The sequence below is a fragment of the Oncorhynchus clarkii genome, chromosome 5 (assembly GCF_045791955.1).
Source record: "Oncorhynchus clarkii lewisi isolate Uvic-CL-2024 chromosome 5, UVic_Ocla_1.0, whole genome shotgun sequence".
NCBI classification, from domain to species: Eukaryota; Metazoa; Chordata; class Actinopteri; order Salmoniformes; family Salmonidae; genus Oncorhynchus; species Oncorhynchus clarkii.
In genome coordinates this window covers 16,999,176-17,006,958 of record NC_092151.1, presented here as the reverse complement: position 1 = coordinate 17,006,958, position 7,783 = coordinate 16,999,176, and positions in this window count along the sequence as shown.

The following is a 7,783-nucleotide window of genomic DNA, read 5'->3' as shown; positions in this document are numbered from 1 at the left end:
CGAACACAAGAGAGCTTTAATTACTCATGAAGTACCTGGTGAAACATGGATTTCATATTAGATGACAACTTTAGACACTGCAGGTAGGGATTTTTTCTGAATTCTTTCTGCACGTAGGGTCACCCACAAAAATACAATAAGAACATGCAAATAGCACTAGATGTTTTACCCATATGGTGTGCTGAAAAAATATCGTCTTCAACAGCATAATGTCATATTAAGGGGTGAATATATATTTTTTGTACGTCGCAAAAGGGGAACAGCTGCCAAATTAAATTATTTTATCTTTCTTACAGTTGATTATGAAAAGGCAAGATTCAAAGACCAAAATGGTTTTACTAAGCAACAGACTTTTCCAAGTGCAAGTGACCTGTGTCTAGTTGTTTCTGTGCTTCCAGTCCCACCACCACCAATAAGTTTGGCATACCTTCTCCTCCCAGTAACTAACTCTATGTCTACCAGCAACCCTATGAACCCTATGAGCCACTCACTTCCTTTAAGTCACCCTCAATCTGCAAGACACTCTCTGACTCCAAGCCATCCTCTAGCACCGAGACCCGCTGTCTCCGAGCCACCCTTTGTCTGCTAGCCACTCTCTGTCTGCAGCTATGTCTTACAAGATTTTTTGCTAAGCCGAAATTATAAAAAGAACGCAATTGGGCTTTCAGCCTCACTGAGTACATGTGGCCAAAGTTTGTGATTAGATGCTTTCTTGTCAGGTATTGATAGGTACTTGGTCAATGCGCTTGAAGAAATTAAGGAAAAACGAACAAAGCTTGAGAGAATGATGTCAGATCTCTCTCGATCAAGTACAGCAGAGGTCACTTCATCTGATGACATCAGCCTACCCTTACAAAACTATGATGAACTTGATCACCTGGAACATAAAAATTGAGGACCAGCAAAGTCAAAAAGACTTGGTAAACTCAATACAGTAATTACTTTCTTACTAATAGTGTCTCTCCTTCCATTACAAGTTTTATTTTTTATTTATTTCCCTTAATTTTAGATGACATATCTGGGGATCATTGGAGGTTGTGATGTCCAAGCCACAACAAGAAGGACAATGGCAGCACTGATAAGTCATGCTCTGTGTAAGGGTTTTCCTGTGGTGAAGGAGAAGTGGACCAAAATGCAGCGTGGTGGTTATTCATGTTTCTTTAATATAGGAACTAGACATGAAACAACTAACAAAACAATAAATGTGCGAAAACCTAAACAGTCCTATCTGGTGCAAACACAGAGACAGGAACAATCACCCACAAACACACAGTGAAACCCAGGCTACCTAAATATGGTTCCCAATCAGAGACAATGACTAACACCTGCCTCTGATTGAGAACCATATCAGGCCAGACATAGAAATACCCCAAAACATAGAAAAACAAACATAGACTGCCCACCCAACTCGCGCCCTGACCATACTAAATAAATACAAAACAAAGGAAAATACAGGTCAGAACATGACACTCTGGCAGGTCAACTGGAAAGGCACAAATAACAAAAGAACCTTTTACAACCTGGGGCTAAGGAAGGTTGTTGCAGGTACATCCAGGGAAATCTCACAAACATTTTCACATTCTTTCGAGCACCTAGACATCCGTGATTTAAATGTTTGAAACTGCAAATGTTTCAATTCCATCTCCGACTATGGCCTGAAATCGTCATTATGTAGAATATCAAAATGTGTCGCCATGGGAACCTTGTCGGCTATAGTAAGCATGTCACATGCTCATGCTGCTTATATGTTGGGGGTGAGTTTATCGTAGCAGAAACCACATTTTACACTCTAACTTCCTACTAGACACCAGTAGCTTTCTCGTGATATATGGCAATCCTAGGATCCTATGATCTGACCACTGCAATATGTCTATATACTATAGGGCAGGTATTCCCAATTTGGGGTATATATATATATATATATATATATATATATATATATATATTTTAAATGTCTTCTTCACATTTTCAAAGAGTCCATTTACATTTTCCAACGGGCCAATACATTTGGGTGAAGTTTTTTTCTCAACCTGAGTAGCCTCGCTTCACTGCCAAAAATCAAATTAAACCAAGTGTTCAATGAAATAACAACAATGTCAAATACAGGTATCCTAGTCAAATAATTAACATCCAATCACATTAACAGTTACTCTCTCACTGGCATTCCACTAACTAACTATATGTAGCCAAACGTAGCTGCTGCTCATTCCGTTTGCTTGAAAATTGATAAATGGTAAAAAAAAGTAAGGCCGCTTCCATAGAGACACATACCAGCTCTACTGGTAGTACTGCAACTACCAGCAGTACTACACCTGAGCACATCCAATGCTAGCATTAGTGCTACCTATTGTTCACCTAATACCTTTTTTTACAATGTTGGTTAGAGCCTGTAAGTAAGCACTTCACTGTAAGGTTGTATTCTGCGCTGTACCTGTTGTATTCGGCGCATGTGACAAATGAACTTTGATTTGATTGGTAATTCTACATTTGTTGTTAGCCCAGCTAGCATGGACATTGACAGTTGTGAATCTGATGCTACTGCCCCCTTACCCAGGAAAGCACTGAACAACAGACAGGGACGTTGGACCATCGAAGAGGCACAAAGAAGATGAGAACTTCATTGATTTGGGTTTCACTTATATTGGGAGTAGTGCCTTTCCTCAGCCACAGAATGTGTTATATGTGCAAAAGTACTATCTTACAACTCGATGAAACCTTCACTCTTGCGCAGACATTTAGAAACATTACATGCCAATTTGAAAAATAAACCACAGGAGGTTTTTGAACAAGAATTAAGATTTTGAGTTTGAGTAGTAAGTCATGTATAAAGCAACAGACGTCATTAATAAGAAGGGGCTAGAAGATAATTTTATGGTGAGCTACCTAGTGGCTAGGACATTCAAGCCCCATACTATTGTGGAGGACTTAATTCTTCCTGCTGCCACGGATATGGCTGGGACAATGCTGGGGGAAAAAGGCAAAAAAAACTATACAGACAATGCCTTCATCAAACAACACTGTTTCACAACGCATCAGTGACATGGCAGGAGATGTTTTGAAACAATTACTGTTTCGCATACAAGCCAGTGAATTCTATGCTTTACAGCTGGATAAGTCAACAGATGTGGTGGGCCTGGCACAGCTTCTGGTATATGTCCTTTATGTTTATGCAAGGTCAATTAAGGAAGACATCCTCTTCTGCAAACCACTGGAAACCAGGACAACAGGAGAGGATATTTTTAAAGTACTGGACAGCATTGTGACATCAAATGGACTTTAGTGGTCTAGATGTGTCGGTATCTGTACTGATGGCGCAAAAGCCATGACAGGGAGACATAATTGAGTGGTAACGCGAGTGCAAGCAGTTGCTCCCAACGCCACTTGGGTACACTGCAGCGTCCACCGAGAGACTCTTGCTGCCAAAAGAATGCCTGACAGCTTGAAAGATGTTTTGGACTCTGCAATGAAATGGTTAACTTTGTTAAAGCAAGGCCCATGAACTCTCCTGTATTTTCTGCACTATGCAATGACATGGACAGCGACCATGTAACGATTTTACAACATACAGAAGTGCGCTGGTTATCAAGGGGCAAAGTATTGACACTTTTTTTTTAATTGAGTGACGAGCTTAACGTTTTCTTTACTGACCATGGTTTTCACTTGTCTGACCACTTGCATGATGACAAGTTTCTCACACATTCTCGGCTGAATGATCATAAACTAGGATTACAGGGACTCTCCGCAACTATATTCAATGTGTGGGACAAAATTGAGGCTATGATTAAGAAGTTGCAGCTCTTCTCTGTCTGCAAGGACAACACACAGGTCTTTCCATCATTGTATGATGTTTTGCGTGCAAATTAACTCAAGCATATGGACAATGTCAAATGTGATATAGCGAAGCACCTGAGTGAGTTGGGAGCGCAATTATGCAGGTACTTTCCCGAAATGGATGACACAAACAATTGGATTCATTTTCCCTTTCATGCCCTGAACAAGAGAGCCTCATCGGAATTGCAATAAGCGGTTCTGTGAAAATTGAATTTAACCTGTTGAATCTACGGGGGCGCTATTTCATTATTGGATAAAAAAAACGTGCCCGTTTTAAGCGCAATATTTTGTCACGAAAAGATGCTCGACTATGCATATAATTGACAGCTTTGGAAAGAAAACAGTCTAACGTTTCCAAAACTGCAAAGATATTATCTGTGAGTGCCACAGAACTCATGCTACAGGCGAAACCAAGATGAAACTTCAAACAGGAAATGAGCAGAATTTCTGAAGCTCTGTTTTCCAATGTCTCCTTATATGGCTGTGAATGCACCAGGAACGAGCCTGCGCTTTCTGTCGTTTCTTCAAGATGTCTGCAGCATTGTGACGTATTTATAGGCATATCATTGGAAGATTGGCCATAAGAGACTACATTTTCCAGGGGTCCGCCCGGTGTCCTTTGTCTAAATTGGTGCGTAATCTTCAGTTGCGGGCATTTTCTCCTGGGATTCAGGACAGAAAGCACACTTCCACGAACGATATATCATTGAAGAGATATGTGAAAAACACCTTGAGGATTGGTTCTAAACAACGTTTGCCATGTTTCAGTCGATATTATGGAGTTAATTTGGAAAAAAGTTCTGCGTTTTGATGACTGGATTTTCGTTTTTTTTTGGTAGTCAAACGTGACGCACCAAACGGAGCAATTTCTCCTAAACAAATAATCTTTCAGGAAAAACTGAACATTTGCTATCTAACAGAGTCTCCTCATTGAAAACATCTGAAGTTCTTCAAAGGTAAATTATTTTATTTGAATGCTTTTCTGGTTTTTGTGAAAATGTTGCCTGCTGAATGCTAACGCTAATGCTAACGCTAAATGCTACGCTAGCTAGCTACTGTTACACAAATGATTGTTTTCCTATGGTTGAGAAGCATATTTTGAAAATCTGAGATGACAGTGTTGTTAACAAAAGGCTAAGCTTGAGAGCTAGCATATTTATTTCATTTCATTTGCGATTTTCATGAATAGTTAACGTTGCGTTATGGTAATGAGCTTGATGCTGTATTCACGATCCCGGATCCGGGATGGCTAGACGCTAGAGGTTAATCAGACGCCACTGCCAGATTTCTGGATTGGGCTGCACTCAGAGTATCCTGCCTTGGCAAATTGCGCTGTTAAGATACTGATGCCCTTTGCAACTACATACCTATGTGAGAGTGGATTCTTGGCCCTCACTAGGATGAAAACTAAATACAGGCACAGAATGTGTGTGGAAAATTATTTAAGACTTACACCGTACCCAAACCGGCCAAGCACGTGCGCCATCGTGTGCAAATTGATTTTGTTCCCCCACACCAAGCGCGATCATGCTTGTAGTTGCTTGCTAATTTGTCCTGTTTAGCTAGCTTGCTGATGCTAGCTAATTTGTCCTTGGATACAAACTTTGAGTTGTTAATTTACCTGAAATGCACAAGGTCCTCTACTCCGACAATTAATCCACACATAAAACGGTCAAACGAATTGTTTCTAGTCATCTCTCCTCTTTCCAGGCTTTTTTTCCTTTGGACTTTATATGGCAAATGTTATCTAACTTTCATAGTTACCACGATAACCGTGTCTCCACGAGCTTGCAGCCCGGGAACTAACGACGACTCTCAACTCACTCATCGCCTTGACCATTCCGATCGATGGGCGACTACGGGAATGAAGGAAGGCGAGGAGATTTGATTTCACTCGCATGTCCAAGGATTCCACCTCGATTCCGAGGTATCCCGCAAACTCTCCTCCCGGTTTATCTGCCATTTTCCCATCTCCAAGGTCATTAGCCCCTCTGCTGTTCGTCTTCTGTTGCCCCGTACCCTCCATATACACCCCAGCTTTCGTGTGTCCAGAGTTCAACCCATGTCTTTTCTTTTCCAGGAGACAAAGGGCTTTGTGATATGTTTTGTTTTGTGAAACCTACCAGCATTTGTTCCCCTGCTCCTGTATGTTCTTACTCCTGAATCCTAGTCCTTCCCGGTTTTTACCATTATGCCCTGAGACTGCCTGCCTTTCTGGAGCTTTTGCGCCCTCTCTGGATTACTGACCTCTACCTGCCTTCGACCTGTTGTTTTCCTGCCGCTGTACTAGAAATAAACTTTTGTTTCTTCGACACTGTCTGCATTTGGGTCATACCTGAAACCTCATACCCACAGTCATCCTCATCTTTTTCTGATCCGAACACAGCCTGAGAAACTCTCTGTCAGCTCTCACAGTTGCTGGACAGACTATACATGAGCCAGTGGCTGATGTGTTTGTAATTGTCTGTGGTGTGTCTGTATATTTAAACCATGAAATGTTCATGTTATGTTAATATGATGTCAATGTTGTGCATGTTGTAAACTTAATTTGAAAGCACACTTTCTTAATTAATATTTGATTGTACTTTTAAGCTAGACTCCATTCAAGTCTTACATACTTAAATACTCAGAATGTTATTGTCACACACTGATCTGTTTCACCTGTCATTATGCTTGTCTCCAACCCCCTCCAGGTGTCACCCATCTTCCCCATTATCCCCTGGGTATTTATACCTGTGTTTTCTGTCTAATTCGTCTTGTTTTGTCCAGTCAACCAGCGTGCTACTCCGTGCGCCTGCTTTTTCCTCTTCTCTGTTTTTTGCTAGTACTCCTGGTTTTGACTCTTGCCTGCCTTGACTCTGAACCACCCTGCCTGACCATACTGCCTGCCCTGACCTCGAGCCTGCCTGCCACTCTTTACCTCCCGGACTCTGACCTTGTTATGATCTTTTGCCTGTCCACGACTATTCTCTTGCCTGCCCCTTGGATACAAATAAATATCAGACTCAAACCATCTGCCTCCCGTGTCTGCATCTGGGTCTCGCCCTGTGCCCTTATTGTTATGCTTGTTATTTCTCTGAAAAGCAATTGTATATTAATTTTATTATATTAGCCAATTGTTAGAAAATCTTTCCCTTTAAATTGTATATTTTTTTTACTGGATATTAACCAAAGACTCCATTCAGACTCTGAGGAACTTAACTGTTTTTTAAATTGACAAAATCTATTGAATTTGAACATGTTGTGGTATTTAATTTTTGTTTTACATTTTAAAATAGATATGTTATACCTGCAGAATTAACAGGTTTACTGCAGCTGTTTGGGTAGAATGCAGGTAATATTTAGGAATTCATCACCAGGCCATCAAACTTTCATTTGGACCGTAATGGGTTCAAACAAGGGCAGGCCAAATAACATAAGGTCTTCTTGTGGGCTGGTACTGAGCTGCCCACACTTACTTGGGACTGAATAAGGGCTGCCAGCACAGGGCCAGCAATTAGGGGCCAATTACTTTCCCATATGCAAAAACCCATGGGCTCAGTGCATGTAGCCCAAGGTGGACCTTTATTACAAACATTGACACTCGTTATAGCCAAAAGTGGGCCTGTAACGAGTGTGCTGAGTCGGGAAGCAAGTTCAGGGAGTGAGTGTTTTAATAAATAAAACAATAAACACGAAACACAAACAACGCACCAACATGAAAACAGAGTCAATAACACCTGAGGAAAGAACCAAGGGGAGTGACAGATATAGGGAAGGTAATAAGGGAGGTGATGGAGTCGAGAGCTGGGATTATGGTTAATTGTTTAGCTAGCTAGCTACACGTCTTAACAAAGAGACTACACTATATAAATATCAACTTCAATATGGCGAGTAAAATGGTCAGAGTAAGCTGTTCTCTCATTTGTGCCTGGAAGTAGCTAGCAAGCTAGCCAACGTTAGCCAGTTAGCT